Below are 18,395 nucleotides of genomic sequence, written 5' to 3'. Positions count from 1 at the left end.
ATTCCTTCACTGAGGTCTCCCCATGCTGTAAGAAACTCTATTATTTAGTACCCTGCTGCACACCGCTTGCTATGTGCAGCTAACTTAATGGACAAGGTAGGATTTTACATTTATTCTTATTTGATTTCATTGTGTTAAACTTCTTTCATGGTAGCCTATCATCAAGTTCTCTTTGGATCCTAAATTTGTCATCTGAGAATGTATTCCCTCACAAGTTCATGACATCCATAAATTTGATCTGTTGATTTGTTTATGCTTCTCAATATCTTTCTCCCACTATTCTGTCCTGTTTTCTCTCCTAAAGAAGATTCTTGAGGGTAGGCGTGTGTGTGTGTGTGTGTGTGTGCGCGCGCGCGTGCGTGTGTGTGTGTCTGCGTATTTAAAGAAAAATCTATCTGCAGCACCTAATGTACACGATGGGTGCCTGGACAACATGGATGACTGAGCATAGGAGGAGATAGCAGCCTTAAGACTTCAGGACAATTCTAAAGGACATCATGATCATGTAGAGGGTGCCAGCCACACTGTATACTATGTGAATCATGCTCCTCATGTTGTGCAACACAGACACCCTGGACAGACTCAGAGATGATACTTTCTGCTTTGGGTGGTGCTCCCCATGGAGGTTTGGGCTCAATATGGGCTAGGTACGTGCTCTCTTTTGACAAACCACCTAAAGAGTTTCTAATTTGAAATAAGATACTACAAGAAGCCAGGCTCTGGGCACGGCTCACCTTGCCTTAACTGGAGGCTGTTGCCGCAGGGCAAGGTACCACGCACCTCAGCAAGAGGTGATACTTACGTTCTTCAAAGCACTGATGTCATGCTCTGAGAAAAAATTACAACTATATTTCAAAACAGCAAATTAAAAATATGGTATACAGAAATCCTCTGAGATTAGGGCTGAGGTATGAGGTCACTTTAAGTTGCATTTTCAGGTCCTACACCTAGAGTGCTGAATCTCAAAGGTAGCAATGCCTCATAGTTGGAGACAAGATAAACTTTGTTAACTAAAGCTAACTAACTAAAATCTATCCATAGTTTGAGATAAGGTATAAGTAAGGAAAATGCCTGGTATAGAAGAAACTCAATAAATATTAGTTCCCTTTTCTTCACCTCTGAACGCTAAAAAGCATTTTTTAAAACCACCTGCATCAGAATTACATAGTGAGCTTGTTAAAAATGCAGATTGCTGGGCTCCACTTTGGACTAAATGAATTAGTATTTCTGGGGACAGGGCCTTGGAATGTGCACTTTATTTATTTATTTTGGTGAGGAAGATTGGCCCTGAGCTAACATCTGTGCCAATCTTCCTCTATTTTGTATGTGGGACACCGCCACAGCATGGCTTGATGGTGTGTAGGTCTGCGCCTGGGATCTGAACCTGCGAACCCTGGGCCGCCAAAGCTGAGTGTGTGAACTTTAACCACCATGCCACCAGGCCAGCCCTGGAATGTGCACTTTAAACAAGTGTTCCAGGTACTTATGAACACCGAAATTTAAGAATCACTGCTTTAAATGCTGGAAGGATAGGTGAAGGTCACAATTTTAGTCAATTCTTCAAAATGCAAGTCTACGTTAGCTAAGGTGCAAAAATAATACCTTATATTTTTCATGGCACTTTTAGGATCTAGAAAATTCTCAGCACCCTATGAAGCAGTTACTATTACATTCAGTTAACAATAACAGAGATGAAGAAACTGAAACTCAAGTAAGTTAAATGAGATCTGAAGCCAGATGCAATGACTTCTGAGTCCAATCTTCCTGCCACCTACTAGAGCTGCGTCCTGGGAGAGCACCACTGGGCCTTCTAAGGCATAGAACAAAGCCTGCTATGTGCTTCACTCACCCTTGACAGCTACGAGTAACACTTAGTGAATGGCGGCTACACGGCAGGCACTGTGCCAGATGCTTTACGTGCACCAACTCATCCAGTCCCCACAACAAACCCGTGAAGTGGGTAGTGTCATTATCTCAGTTTTACAGATGAGGAAATCAAGGGCACACTGAAGTTAAGTAACTTGCTCAAGGTTATGCAGCTAATAAGTAGAGAAGCTGGAATGTGCCTCTGCTCTTAAATCAGTGTTCTAACTGCCCACAGCTCTCAGTGGATCCAGACCATTTACCTGTGCTTTGGGCAGAAACTTTCACAACCCTCAGAAGGGGAAAGATCTGATCTAGTACAGAAATTCAAAGGGGGCAGTCTCTCGTTGCTGATTTCATGAAGAAATCCTTCTGGGCAGGGTGCACTTCTCCCGGGCAGCTGACATGCCACAGGTCTGGGGAAAGTAGGGTCTAGAGGAAAGTTCACTTCATGCTCTCCTAACTTGGGCAAGTTACTTAACCTTCTTTGCAAAATGCAGATGATTCTGAAGGTCTTTTTCCATTCTTAAAGGTTTCTATGATTCTGGGCAGTCATCTTGGAAAGGAGGAGAGGAAAGACAGTTCTGCCCCTGACCCTGATCCTGGAGCTCAGCTCTGTCACAGGGGACAGTGCCAAAAGCTGGTCTTGGCCTTTATGGAAGGGCTCACAATTCAGAATCTGAACTAACAGTGAGGGGCTGGAGATAACTCCTGATGGAAAAAGGTGGTATAGGTTCTTCTCATATGATAAGCCACTCCGGAAGACTTGGAGGGTTTTATGGAATCATTAGCACAGAGCTCCCCTCTGGCCACAGAGCAGAGGAAGAAACAGCGGGCCAGTTTATAAAGCTCCAGAGCGGAAAATTTCTGTTGGTGTCCAAACTAAGTTTTTGGCTTTCTGTGAGGTTTGGAAAGACTTATACTGATGTTTTAATCACCTGTTTAGTGTTCTGAAGACTCTTGTCAGCGGCCTCACTGAGCTTGCTCCAGCAGGCAGTGGGGAGCAGCTGGCTCATGCACCGTGCTCTTTTTGTGAGCTGTTTCTTTCCCATGGCCATCTCCGACCACTGGTAGCTCCCTCCAGGTCACTCGGAGGGTACAAGCCAAACCTGTGAATCCCATAGGAGGCTGAGGACAAGCTTTCTGGCTAACTTCTCACCAGATATGAAGCCAGGAAGGGCCCTTTAAGAAAAGCCAAGGTGCAAAGAGGTAAGGAATGGTCTCTGGAGATCAGTCTGCCGGCAACACCTCTATGGCAGCACACAGGAAACAGGCTTGCCTTCTAGGAGGACCACCACCCAGACATTCTAAAGCCCCTGGGTATTGATCATGAAAGAAGTCCTCACAAGTGAAAAAGAATACTCAACAAACTCAGGGCAGGGCATGTTCTAGAAACAAAAACTCATGAGCACGCAAGAAGCCCATTAAGGAGGTTCAGGGTAGGGGCAAGTAGAACAAGTCAGCATTTTACTTCCTCTGCAGTTTTCAATGGTCACAGCTTCTCGGTGCCTGAAATATCCCATTTTACTGGGAAAGCTGTGGTGGAGATGAAGGGGTGACTGATGGTTGCTAGGCATTATGTTATTTCATTTGATTATCACAGTAATCCTGTGAGATAGAAAGAGGAAGAGGAAACTCGAGCTCAGAGGAAACAAACTTCTAGTAAGTGGTGAAGCTGGGATTTAAACCCAGATCTGTCTTACTCCCAAGTCTGTGCTCAGTCCATTATCCTTTGGTAGCCTCTTAGGAAGGTGATGGTACTTTTGGAGAAAGGGACCTACTTCAAGTCCTTTTCACTAAAGGTCACATCCCTCCCCCACCAGCAGCCCAAAGGCTTGCCCCTGGGAAAAAATAAACAGTTCTGATGAATTTGCATTTAGATGAACACAAACCAAATGGGTGCTTGGCTAAGCTAAGGCAAGAACAGAGATACTGAAATTAAAAGTTTCTCAGAGTACCTGCCCTAAGAGGAGTTCTATCATTCCAATTCACTTCACTTCCCTGGACACAGTATGGGCAAGACCTCAGCTGATCAGTTGATGAGCTGAATGAATATGGGAAACTAGCCACCGCTGGATGCCAAGTTAAGATCTATATATGAGTGTCCCCAGAAAGTTCTCTGCATTACACAGTCTTGAACTCTGGATGTACTGTAAAGAGGAAAGTCCATTAGAGAGCATGTGGACAAGACAAAGTAAATCAAAGCTCTCCCTTTCCACCTGTGAATTCCACAAATTCACCAATTCAAGAAACTTTTACTGTGCAAGCAACAGGATGTGCTGTTCATCTGGCAACTCTTGATCTTGGAGCAAGATATGAAGGAGGAGAAGAGAAAGAACAATAGCTTACTTCTAAGTAGAAAGACCAAGCTTAGGGAGGAGATGCTGATTTCTGACTGAGTTCTCAGAGAGCACTTTCCTGCCACAGAATTTTCTCTTTCCTTCTCTTCTTTGTTCTTTCCAGGGGAAGCTTCTTCAACTGTCCGCTCTGTCTGGCTGAGAGTTAACTTCCCTTTGTCTGGCCAGACCACTCCACACATGCCTTTGTTCCCTGCCCCGTTATGCCCGAGTTCAAGTAGATAAGCTGCCCACATGGCTTTTAATGGAGGAAGGGAGGAGGGTTTCTCAAGGGAACTCTGCTTACTTAGGGAAAAGAGATTCCTATAGTGGCAAATGGCACATACTGCCCATCCTCAGTGACCTCAGAGGAATCTATTTACAAAGGCTATAGTTAGAGACGGAAGAGAGAGAAGGAAGAGAAACAGAAGGAGACCATGACCAGAGAGGTCTTTAAGTCTCACAAGAATAACTGTGAGGACAAGGAAAAGGCCATCTTGTCATGAGGGCAAAATTAATCAGACCCATCTGATTATGACAGAGGGAAGGAGGGTGCTGGGACAATGAATGGGGGCAGAAGCTTTCAGACCCATGCATACATGGGGGGGATGTAAGAGAAAAGTGTTCCAAAGCTGATGACAAGGCAGACAGGAAACTTACATGTCCTTGCTGACAGGAAAGAAAGAGTGAAATTCTGGGTCTTCTCTCATCTGCAGGATTTCTAATAGGCGTCTGAAGTTCACCCTCTTCCCAAGGATGTGCTGACAGCTGGGAATACTGCCCTTCAGGTCAGGCAGGGCAGGGATCTAGACCTCTCTAGGAGTTCACAAAGAGGTTCAATAAGGACTCAAACCACGATCCAAAACACAAATGGGAGTGCCATTTCCTGTTGGGTTTCCATGCTATAAAAAAGTGGGGGAGAAGCGCCAACTACAAAGTGCTCTGTCTTCTGTGGAAAATGGAGTATGCAATGTATCCGGCTCCAGGTTCTGACTTGTAAATCTAAGTGAGAACTAGTTGCTAGCTGCGAGAGGATTAGAGTGTTAAAGAGACATTCCACCACCCAACCTGCCAGCCTTTCTGCTCACTGTCCGTGGACTTCTAGGGAGCTGATGACAAACTTGTGTTGGGCCTCTGTAAGAAGGGCAGCCTCAGGCTTTGGCAGCTCCTTCAGGACCCCAGTTCACTGTCCTGTGTTCTTAAACAGCTCTGATGGAACAAGCCATCTGTGAGGGTTATTTAGCTTGGAACTGGAAGAGAGTGAGGATGTGGAAAAAATAAACTGAGCAGCCAAAGGATGAGGCCAGAGAGAGACAGAAGGCAGGTGGCATGTTTGTGGGATTATACGCCAGGGCTGAGGGTGGGGTGGGACTGCAGAAAGGAATGGTACCGAAAGGAGGCCAGCATTGGAAGTGCTGGAATGCCCAGGACAGCATGATTTTATTTCCAAAGTGGTGCTTTGCTGTTCTCTTTCAAGGGCCCACAAACCCTCACTTGAGAGTTCCCATTACAGGAGAATCCTAGGATAATATAACTTTAAGTACACCTGCCTTGCCTTCTGAAAAACTATCTGAATCCTGCCTAATTTCTTGCTGGGCCTGAATCTAAGCCTAAAATGTCAATCTAACAAGTTTTCTACACTCAAAGCCACAAGATAATAGCAACAGCTGAAAGGGTAGACAATGGAGATGGTGGGGGATCTGAGGGAATCCCTGTCAATTACAGAAAACAGCAACAGAAACTGTAGGATGATCTGGGAAGATATATGGGAATCTAGCGTAGGACTGGATTGTCACTGGTCGTTTCTTTGGAGTCTTCTTAACCGTCCCCTCCACTCACTGTGAATAACACATATATTGAGAGAGACTTTTATTTTTAAAATCTAGGTATTTTCACTCATTTAATCCTTACTGAAATCTTACGAAGGGGACTACTGTCATCCCCATTTTACAGAGAGTAAATTCAAGCCCAGACAAAACAAATAACTTACATGGAGTTTTCTTATGACCAGAACAGAGCATAATGAAGACTATGACTTTTATCTAGATGAGAGGGAGGTATTTTTCTGGCAAAATGGCATTAGAGTTGATGGTATCTCATCTGATCCATTCCTGATCACCAAGTCTATGCAGTATATTCTCACAGGATTTGAAAAAGAGACCAAAAAGCTGCTGTTAGAATATATTTATGATTCTTCACTTAATCTTTCCAAGTCATTAGACTAAGAACAGGCTTAGAGACAGCAAGCCAGTAATTATGAATGCTGCCTACTCTACTTCTGAAGCACATACATAGAAAGACATGCAAACAATTATAAATTACTTTTTTTTTTTTAAGATTTTATTTATTTATTTTTTTCCCCTTAAAGCCCCAGTAGGTAGTTGTATGTCATAGCTGCACATCCTTCTAGTTGCTGTATGTGGGACGCGGCCTCAGCATGGCCGGAGAAGCGGTGCGTCGGTGCGCTCCCGGGATGCGAACCCCGGGCCGCCAGCAGCGGAGCGCGCGCACTTAACCGCTAGGCCACGGGGCCGGCCCATATAAATTACTTTGAAGTATAGTTTCAGTGCTTCATACTGATAAGACAGAAAGAGAGACAAAATTTCTGTACCAGCCTGTACTAGGGAAGCCTACATACAGCCTAAACTTTTTAAAATTGACAACACAGAGTGAAAGTTGTCACTGAATTCTGTTATTTAGGCTAAAGCCACTCTTGCTGCTGACAAAGTAAAAAAGAAGTTCAATGAGAGCATCCCTTCTAGGAAGCACTGAAGATATGGTGGCACCTTGGCTTCAAGCATCAGGCCAAACTGAAGCTGCTTAGCAATGTGTTGTTTAAACACATGGCATATGATACAGACAGACAGACAAACAGTACAAAAGGCTGGATTTTAAAAACAAAAATCCTCCCACCTCGGGTTTCTAGACCCTCTGTTTCCCAGCCCTGTTGCCAGTTTCTGGTGTCCTTCAGAGATGTTTATGCATATGCTGCCACATATGATTCACTATGGGCTCTCCCTGTACCTTTTATAAATATATTTATATAAATGGTGATGCACTTTGCCTTTTTTTTTTTTTTTAACTTAACAGCATGTCTTAGAGATCATCAACATCATTTATGAAGCACATTTCATACCAAATGTTAGAGATCATCAACAATAAGGTTCTGGAACAGATCCAGAAAACCTAATGTGTTGATTGCAACAGAATTTCTCTGTGTTAGGAGGACTGAAAGACCTAGCAAAGGCAGCAAAGAAAAGCAGATAGGAGAAAAACCCTGTTCATCAGTCAAGTCCATCAGCCATCATCAAGTCCAACAGGCCTGGGAGTGGTCAGCAACCACAGACCTCTCAACCAGGCAGGGTCTCAAACGACAAAAGGCTGGGCAAGAGGGACTATATTTACATGTCAAAAAAGAATGTGAAAAGTATATGTGGGTGCTCCGCTCTGTGTGCTGCCCAGAAAGAGCTCCCACACCAGGGCAACTGACATCAGGAGGGTCTTCAACAAATGTGAAGGCCAGAAACAAACATTGCAACATTGTTCTACTGTGAAAATTAAACTGTGTTAATTCCATCTCTATGTGTAACCCAAGTGTTATAGCAAGAGGCGCCTTGTACATCTGAAGGTTTAGGCATTGTCTGCAAGTGCCAGTCTCCCTGCCAGCGACCATATGCTACCACCGAACAGAAAGTAGGATATTTGAGGTATTTCAGGCTGATCTTGCTGCCTGAGGTTCTACTATGTAACAGTACCCTAATTCCAGGGGGCAGGGTGTAACTCTTTGCTTCCCAGACTGTACTTCCCAAAACATTTTAAGGTATTCCACTGAATTCATTCAATAAATATTTATTAAGCACCTGCTATGTGTGGCAGGCTTTATTCAATATACTAGGAACACAGCAGTCAATAAAACAATGTTCCTGCTGTCATGGAGCTTAACTTTCTTCTGGGACTGAGAAACAAATAACAAATAAATAGAGGGCAAGGAGTGGGAAGTACTATGAAAAAATAAGGTAGGGTAAGAGGGGCAGAGAGTAACAGGGTGGGGGAGAGTATTGCTATTTTATGTAAGAAGGACAGGGAAAGGCTCCTGGATAAAGTGCCATTTGATCAGACTAAAGGGGTGAACTGCAAAGCAGAGAAGACTTTAGAGAGGGCTTCTTGGGTAGGTAACTGGAGCCAGGGAGCCCCTTCTCTCCTAGAAGGGCTTGCCAGCTGTGTAGTGTGAAGGAAGGAGAAGAGGCTCTGCTAGCCCAGCCAGGTGAGAGGAGAGGCCTCTGAGAGTTTATGCAGCTTGCACACCCTCTGTGCAGTTGCTGGATAGTTTCCACTACAGATGCGAGTTTTATGTTGAATTTTAAGTTGACCACAAATATTTAACTTCCCTGGACCACAAATGCAGTATCTTCTTTGTGGTTTAGCTGGCACCAAGTACATATTTACGAATCTCTATATGTCTGTCTGTTATTTAAATTTCTTATAGAAGTGCCAAGGTTGTTAGTTGTGATTTATTCCCTTCCACTCCATATTAGTGGGTCTGAACCCTGATCAGGCCTAATTCTTGGAGAAAGGAGATATCTTTACAATTGAAGCTTATGGTCTTCCCAGTTAAATTTCCTACTACTGCTTTCCTCTTCAAAAAATATCACTAAAGGGTCTGTTCCAAGTTCTTATATTTGAATTACAATGTAAAAATTAAAAATTTCTGTGTTTTTTCCACTAGGGAATAAAGTATAAAACTTAGTAAATCTACATACTATAGCTACATTAAAAAGCAAAACAAATAAACAAAAAAAGCCAGGTGCAATGAGCCCCAAACTTCTAAATGTGTACTCTTATTTATTTACTAATTCCTGAGAATTATAACCAACACTAGAGTTACAAAGAATATAGGAAACAGTCCCTGCTCCCCAGCTGGGTCTTCAATAAGCTAGCTTGAAAAAGGGTTCTGGCCCCACAAGGCACAAACTTCTGGGTCATCCCTAACCTCAGGGTCAGTTTTTCTTATCCAGCTGGCAAGAGAGCCATGTGGCATTTTTATCAAATAAAGGCATACAGGCAGATCATCTGAAACTCATGAGTTTCAAAACAACCACTCCTACCCCATTCTGGCTGTCTGGCATTGTCTTCCTCTTTCTCAGTGCAGCTTACTGAGCCTTGGGGCTATGGTTCTACTCATATTTAGGTGGAGGAGATACCAAGCTGCAGTGTTGAGACCTCAACACAGAAAGACTTAAGGGGCATCTACATGAATCACTGGATTGTTCCTTCCTGAGTTTTACAGGAGAGTAGCAGAGTTACTTGTTATGAAGTAACAAGTCACACACATATAAATCCATGCAAGCACATTTTAGGAACAACACTCACCTTAATAAAATGAACAATGACTTTCAAAGTATTCAACTTGGAAGGCTAGAAACTAATTTTTAAAAAATTAGTACTGACTTGTAATTGGAATGGCTTTAAGTACATGCTTTTAGCTATTTTGTCCACCCTTCCAGTTTTCCACTGAAACGACTGGAGGAAAAAGTTAAGAAAGCATATATCAGTACCAGGCAACCACACACCAGAAACTATGAGGAATTTTCTGCAAGACAAACTGCAGATGGGACTGGAATGAGGAAAAGGACAACTGATGTTCAACTTTTGCCTGCTTGATAAGCATGGAGATGAGACCTTAGCAGCAGTACCCTACCAATGCCTTTATCTTGGAGCAACTAAGACAAGTGCCAAGGTGAGCTGTGGTACGCTTGGAAGGGCACGAGTGGATCCCACCAGGGTGTCAGAAGAAACTTAGCAGTTGCTGGCTTACAGTTGGTGCAGGTGGCCACATGAGGCAGAAGAAAGACTAAGCTGAGGCTGGCATCCAAAAGTGGCAAAAACCCTAGAATAAGAACACTAAGTTGAGAAACTTGGTCTACTACAGCAAACAGAGGATTTAGCTCCTTGCCATGACTATCTCTAGCTATAGTTTCCTTTCTACACTCCTCTAGGAGAGTTTAACACCAGCAGTGTAAATCATGTTTCTCTTTTCCCTTTACCTGCACCTGAAAATCTTAACAGAGACTCAACTAAGCTCTCAATATGAGCAAGTATAGACTGCCCGATATACTGTTATACATTCAAAGAGCCGTAAGAAACATATCAACCACATACAAAGTATGGCGCATGCTCAGATCTTAATTCAGATGAACCCATTGAGAAACGGCATTTTTGAGATAATTTGGAGAATTTGAAAATGGACTATATGATATTACAAATTATTAACTTTGATATGTATAATAATGTTATTAAGATTATGCTAGAGAAAAAAGCCTTACAAGTTAGAGATATCTCTGTAGTATTTTCAGTATGATGAATGGGATTTGATTTAAAACCTTCAAGAACAAAAATTTGGGAGGAGGACAAGGAGAATGATTGAAAAAAAATATTGGCAAAATGTTGATAACTGTTCAAGCTACACAGTGATTCATTATATTAGTCTCTACTTTTTCTTGTATGTTTGAAAATTTCAACAGTAAAAAGTAAAAAACAAAAAATCAACAAAAAACAAAACCCAAGAATAAAAATAGATAAATTGTATTAAAAAACAAATGGCAAAAAGCAAAAAGAGTACAAGGTATTTAATTCTATATAAGTGGTGTTAATAGGATTCTGAAACAGTCAAAAATTATTCTTCAAAAAAATGATACACGATGTATTTAATGATAACAGGATTGACAGTGTATAATGGTTAATCTGAACACTACAGCACGGGTTTGAATTACTGGATGTGTGACCTTAGGTAAAGTGCTTAATCTTTCTGGGTCTCAATTTCTTTATCTGTAAAATGGGGGTAATAACAGTACTTACCCCAGGTAGGGTTGTGAAGATTAAATACTGGCACATTGTAAGCCTTTAATAAATAGCTACTATTATCTAAATTCTCACTGATATCTATAAAAACAAAGAAATTGGAGGAGTGGTGAGAGAAGGAGGAAGTAGGAAGTCCCACATTTACGCATGGGAGGTGCGGCAGAAACTGCTAGCTGTTTCCCATTATCTGTTCTCTTTCTCTTCTTCTGTAAGAACTTTAATTTTTTAGCTGTGCAAATGGCTGCCTAGAATAAAAATATTTCCCAGTCTACACTGCAGCTAGGTTTGGCCATGTGACTCAGTTCTGGCCCATAGAATGTAGGCAAAAGTGTGCATGAACTCCCAGGATAGGTCCTTAAAGGTAGAGGTGTCTTTAAAAAAAATTTTTTTTTTAATACAGATTTTATTTATTTATTTATTTTCCCCCCAAAGCCCCAGTAGATAGTTGTATGTCACAGCTGCACATCCTTCTAGTTGCTGTATGTGGGACGCTGCCTCAGCGTGGCCAGAGAAGCAGTGCGTCGGTGCGCGCCCGGGATCTGAACCGGGGCTGCCAGCAGCGGAGCACGCGCACCCAACCGCTAAGCCACGGGGCCGGCCCTAAAAATTTTTTAAAAATTGCATTCCTTCTTTAACTGTTTCTACTGCCCACAGGCTTGTATGCAGATGAAATAGCTGGCTTTCCAATAGCCATCTTAGACTTTGAGGGGTCCTTGGAAATGAAAGACATGTACAGCAGAGCAACAGAACAGGAAGAACTTCAGTCCATGACACCACGAAGTGCCAAACTAGAAAACCTTTGGACTTCTTCCATTTGGGAGGGAAATCTATTTCTATCTTATTTAAGTTATTGTTATTTTGGGATTTTCTGTTTCTTGTAGCTGAACATAATCCTAACTAAAATGAGAGACTGTTCTATCCTGTTTAATTCTTCTATCTGATAAGCAGAGAAAAATAATTTAAAGTATTTTATTTTAAAAATTAAAGACAGGGCCGGCCCCGTGGCTTAGCGGTTAAGTGTGCGCACTCCGCTGCTGGCGGCCCGGGTTCGGATCCCGGGTACGCACCGACGCACCGCTTCTCCGGCCATGCTGGGGCCGCGTCCCACATACAGCAACTAGAAGGATGTGCAACTACGACATACAACTATCTACTGGGGCTTTGGGGGAAAAATAAATAAATAAAATTATTAAAAAAATAAAAAAATAAAAAAAAATAAAAATTAAAGACAAATGAGTAGAATTAAAATACAAAGAGTATAGAGGTGGTGGTTGCACAACATTGTGAAAGTTCTAAATGCCACTGAATCGTTCACTTTAAATGGTTAATTTTATACGTTATATGAATTTCACCTCAATAAAAATTTTTTAAAAAATGCAATGTGTAAATACAGTTTAGAAGAGACACATCTAAAACAATGAGATTTAATTAAAAGGTGGTGGTGGGGGAATAGGCAAAAAAACACCAAAACAAAACAAAAAAACCGAAGTGTGATTCAATACAAGAATGAATTGAAATGAAAATAACAGAAAGCAAAAACCTTCGAAATACAAGAAGAAACTGACAAAAACACAATTGTAGTGGCAGACTAATACCACTTTCACTTTTTAACATACCAAGCAGGTAAAAATAATACAGACAATTAGAATAGTGTAATTAATAATGATGATTCAATAGCTATATGTTGAATTTTGTATGCTACAAAAATACATTCTTCTCAAAATCCACAAAACTTTTTAAAAAAAGGGTTAAGTATTAGGTCATAGAAATTTTTTAAAAGTATCCCAAAGTAGAGATTAATAACAAAAGTGTAAGAAATCCCTTTAAGAAAACAAAACTCTCCCAAATAACTTTAGAATGAAAGAGAAAAACATCAAAGTGGATTAGAATGTGGCCAAAGTATTAGTAATGGCATATTGAAAGCCATAAAGCTTTTAAGCAAACTAATCAAAAACAAATGAACACAGAAGATTCAACAGAATTAGAAGAACAAAACAAGTCTAAGAAAAATAAAAGAAAATAAAGATAAAAATTAAAATTAAAAAATTATAAGACAAATATAAGAGCTAGTTTTTGAAAACTAAAAAATGTATATTGCTAACTAATTTAAGAAAGAAATCAGAGAATATACAAATAAAATTAGGAATGGAAAGTGGACATAATAATATATCCTTAATTTTTAGTTATTTAAGAGATTAAAAAATGTGAAGGTTTTAGAGAAATGAATGATTTTCTGGATAATATAACAAAATTAACAGAAGAAGTGATGGAGATGTTCCATACTATGATTGTGGTGGTGTTTACACTACTGTATATTTTTGTCAAAACTCAACCAATTGAACACTTAACATTGGTGAATTATTTGTTATATGTGTTTGTTATATCTCAATAATTCTGCCAAAAAATTTGACACAAGAACTAAAAACCAGAGAAGACCAATAATACAGGAAGAAATAGAAAAAGGAGGCGTCAAAGGTTTTCTTTCCGAAACTACTATTGGCTGAGATGCCTTTATAGGTAAGTTCCTTCAGTCATTCACGTATCCAGTCAATAAATATTTATTAGTGGTACGAGGAGGAGGTCTATTCTCCAAAAACTGTTCTAAGCACTGGGGATTAATACAGTAAATAAAAACAAAGTTTTTACATTATAGTGGGGGACAATAAATAAGCAAAGCAAAAACAAAAACCAACTGTCAGGTGATGGTAAGTACTAAGAAGAAAAATAAAGTCCAGAAAGGGGACAGAGGGTACCTGGGGTAGAGTGGTCATTTCTATAGATCAGGGGTAAAGAACTGTCTGATAAGGTTGACTCCTGAATAGGGATCTGAAGGGCATTAAAGAGTAAACTGTGCAGTGGAGTAATAGTGAATGTGGCAGAAGAGAAGTGCAAATGCCCAGAGTCATGAGCTGTTTGGCATGACTAAAGAATGAGTAGGCCAGTTTGGCCAGTGAAGAATAAGTGCAGAGGAACAGTGGTAGGGGATGAGGTCAGAAAGGAAGTAAGCTCTGCTCAGGGCTTGATTTTTTTCTGAGTGAGACAGGAATCCTCTGGAGGGGCTTGGAGCAATGGTGTCAAGTAATCCAACTTACATCTTAGATGACTCTGGCTGCTGTGCTGAGACTAGATTGAAGCGGGGCAAAGATCATCACAAGCCTATTGTAACAGTCGAAGCAAGAGCAAGTAACGTACTGGACTAGGGTGGTGATAGTGGAAATGGGTAAATGGCTGGATTCTGTATATATTTCAAAGGTAGAGTGACAGGACTGCTGAGAGACTGAAGGCAGAGTATGAGAGAAAGAGTCAAGAATGACTCTGCAAGTAATATACACTTTCCAGGTCACAGAAATAGAGAGGCTGCTTCCCATTTGTTTTTATAAAGTCAGCACACTCTAATACTCAAATATCCAAAGAAAAAATAGCAAAGACAGAAAAGAGCAGCTAGGCCCACTATGAAAATGGATGTAAATATCCTAAGCAAAATAACAGCAAATCAAATTTAGCAGTTTATTAAAATACTGAGTCCAAATAGGGTTTATCTCAGTAAGAAAAGATCAAGTTTAGGAAATATATTAACACATCATATAAATAAAAAAAAGAAATAACTGATTATTTTAATAGATGAAACTTCAGCAAACTTTCTGAGTAAAGACTCAGTAAATTAAAAATAGAAAGACACTTCCTTAATATGCTAAGTACTATGTCTTTTAAAACAAAAGAAACATTGTGCAAATGTCAAAATACTAAAGTATACCTATTAAAATAAAAAACAAGAAAATAATTCTGACTATCAGCATATTATTTAACACTTCTAAAAGTTGCAGTCAAGGCAATGAGGTAGAAATCAGAAAATAGGACTAAAAAGAGATAATATTGTTATTATTTGAGGTAAATATACTTTGAAAATCCAAAGTGATCAGCTAAAAAAAATAAAATTAATAAGAGAGTTTGATGTGATGGTTGGATATAAATAAGTTAGCTTTTCCCAAGTACTATTTAGAAGGTGTAATGGAAAAATATCCCATTCATTATAGCAAAAAAATTAAGGAAAAAAATGTGAGAGATAAAAAAAGAACTGATATGCAGAGAATTCTTTGTTCTAATAGGAAAATCTTATAACAATGTCAAAATTTTTTCACAGAAATTTTTTGTGTGTGTGTGAGGACGATTAGCCCTGAGCTAACATCTGCTATCGATCCTCCTCTTTTTGCTGAGGAAGATTGGCCCTGAGCTAACATCCACACCCATCTTCCTCTACTTTATACGGGGGATGCCTGCCACAGCATGGCTTGACAAGCAGTGCGTCGGTGTGCACCCAGGATCCGAACCCGTGAACCCCGGGCCACCAAAGTGGAGTGCATGCACTTAACTGCTACGCCACCAGGCCAGCCCTTCAAAGAAATTTTTAAAGTGAGTGCAATTCCAATCAAAATACCATAAGGAGTGCTTGCTTCAGCAGCACATATACTAAAATTGGAACAATACAGAGAAGATTAGCGTGGTCCCTGCGCAAGGATGACACGCAAATTCATGAAGCACCCCGTATTTTTTACTGTATATTTGAAAGTTGCTAAGAGAGTAGATCTTAAAAGTTCTCATCCCAAGAAAAAAAATTTGTAACTATGTGTGGTGATGAATGTTAATTAGACCTATTGTGATCATTTTGCAATATATACATATATCAAATCATTATATTATAACACCTGAAACCAATATGTTATATGTCAATTATACCTCAATTTAAAACATACCATGAGAATTTTTTTGGGGGAGAGGGGGAGTTAAAGGGACTTAAAATTATTCTGAAGTTTGCAGAAAGTACAAGTAGGTGAGAAAAGTCACAGATATATTGCAATACAATAAAGGGGTACGTGTAAACTCACATCACTGGTATTAAAACATTATAAAGCTACAGTAACTAAAACAGTAAAATTATGTTCCAAGAATAGACAAACATAAAAAAATTAAAAGCCCAGAAACAGAGGCTAGTATGCATCTGTATCTATCTATACTAGATTCTAGTATAGTGTACACATATATCTAGTATATGATAAAGTTAGCTTTTAGTTAAATAGGGGCAGAATAAATTATTCAATAAATAATGCTACGACCATTTGTAAACTATTTTGAAAAAATTAAGTTAAATCTTTACCTCATCTCATTCAGCAAAATAAATACCAGATAAAAGTTTTAATAAGGGGCCAGCCCGGTGGCATAGTGGTTAAGTTTGCGTGCTCTGCTTTGGTGGCCCGGGGTTTGCAGGTTCGAATCCAAGGTGCGGACAAACCTGGGATTTGATGAACATGCTGCTCATCAAACCATGCTGTGGAGGCGTCCTGCATACAAAATAGAGGAAGATGGGCACAGATGTTAGCTCAGGGCCAATCTTCCTCAGCAAAAAGAGGAAGATTGGCAACAGGCGTTAGCTTAGGTCCAATCTTCCTACCAAAAAAAAAAAGTTTTAATAATAATATTTGTCGGGGCCGGCCTGGTGGCTTAGCGGTTAAGTGAGCGCGCTCCGCTACTGGCGGCCCAGGTTCGGATCCTGGGCGCGCACCGATGCACCGCTTCTCCAGCCATGCTGAGGCCGTGTCCCACGTACAGCAACTAGAAGGATGTGCAACTATGAAATACAACTATCTACTAGGGCTTTGGGGAAAAAAAGGAGGAGGATTGGCAATAGATGTTAGCTCAGAGCGGGTCTTCCTCAGCAAAAAGAGGAGGATTAGCATGGATGTTAGCTCAGGGCTGATCTTCCTCACAAAAAAAAAAATATATATATATATATATTTGTCAAAAAGTAAAATAATGAGAAAATGATTATTCATCTGATTTGATGTTAGGAAGACTTTTCTAAGCCTAAAAACAAATTTCATAAAGGGAAAATGGAAAGATTCAACTACACAAAATTTTAAATCTCTGCATTTCAGAAAATTCTGTAGATAATGGAGGGTAAGTGACAACTGTACAAAATATTTTCAACATAAATGATTGAAAAAGGGTTACAACTCTTGCTAGAAAGGCCTTTTCAAAAAATAATAAGTGAAAAATATTTCAATAAAAAATGGGCAAAGAACAGGAGAAGGTAATTCACTAAGATATACAAATGTCAATGCTCAAAAGTGCCTGAGAATTCCTCTTTTAAACATTTTCAAAATCAGTTTATTAGTTATAGTGGTAGTTCTTATTATTTCAAAAACTCATGTTATTTTTGACCTTAAAAAGGAATAACAACTTGCTCTCTGTATTTATTGTTCACTGGAAAATATATTTACTGTTCTTGACCCCAAGTGTTGTTCTGGCTATTAAAAAAAAAAAAAATCAAAGCTAGCCTTAAAGTTTAAAGATTTGCCATCCTTAAGGATATTCAAAAGAACGTGTCATGGATCCAAAAAGCAGAGGTCCCAAAACTCTAAGTCATAGAAACAGCGCTAACACAAATGTGTACAAATTCCTAAGTTAGCCAGTGCAGGAATTCTGCTTCCAGTATGACCAAGTAAGTTCCTAGACAAAATATTAGTAAAGACATAAAGGACCTGAATAACACTATCAATCACTTTAACCTAACAGATATTTATAAAATGCTACACCCAACCACTACATTCTTTTCCAGTACATACAGTCTGTTCTTCAAGATAGACATGTGGTAAGCCATATCTCAATACATTTAAAAGGACTGAAATAATGCAGAATATGCTCCCTGATCACAATGGAATTAAATCAGGAATCTATAACAATAAGATATCCAAATATCCCAAATATGTGGAAATTAAACACACTTCTAAATAATCCATACGTCACTAGAAATCCTACAGATATCAAAATGATAGTAAGGAATTATTATGAACAAGCTTTTTTGTGTCAACAAAGTTGGACAACTTAGACAAAATGAACAAATTCCTAAAAGCTACAGTTTATCCACATAGATACAAGATAAAATAGAAAATACGAATAACTACACATATTAAATAAATTGAATTCATTATCAAAAAGTTTCCCACAGAAACCCTAGGCCAAGATGGTTTTACCAGTAAATTCTATCAAATATATAAGGAAGACTTAATACCAATATTACACAAACTCTTTCAGAAAAATGGAGGAGGACGTTACACTTCCCAAGTCATTTAACGAGGTATGGCATTAGAGGCCATATCTCTAATGCCAAAACCTGACAAGATATAACAACAACAAAATTATAAACGTCTCTCATGAATGCAGATGCAAAGATCCTTACCAAAATACTAGCAAATCCAATACAGCAAATAGGGTTTATTCAAGCAATGCAAGGTTAACATTTAAAAATCAATCAGTGGGGGGCCGGGCCTGTGGCGTAGCGGT

At 39.7% G+C, this 18,395-nt stretch overlaps 1 protein-coding gene and 1 non-coding gene across 5 annotated transcripts in view; one reads left to right on the top strand and one right to left on the bottom strand.

The window, feature by feature from the left end:
* Positions 1 to 18,395, bottom strand: part of SMG6 (SMG6 nonsense mediated mRNA decay factor) — a 205,440-nt gene that overhangs the window by 31,314 nt on the left and 155,731 nt on the right. The gene's annotated exons all lie outside the window — the stretch shown is intronic.
* LOC131418024 (U6 spliceosomal RNA) lies at positions 15,501 to 15,607 on the top strand. The gene has a single exon (XR_009222820.1). It is a non-coding gene; the product is annotated as a U6 spliceosomal RNA (small nuclear RNA).

This window comes from Diceros bicornis, chromosome 18 (genome assembly GCF_020826845.1).
Source record: "Diceros bicornis minor isolate mBicDic1 chromosome 18, mDicBic1.mat.cur, whole genome shotgun sequence".
Taxonomy (NCBI): Eukaryota; Metazoa; Chordata; class Mammalia; order Perissodactyla; family Rhinocerotidae; genus Diceros; species Diceros bicornis.
This window is presented reverse-complemented; position numbering and strand designations above follow the sequence as displayed.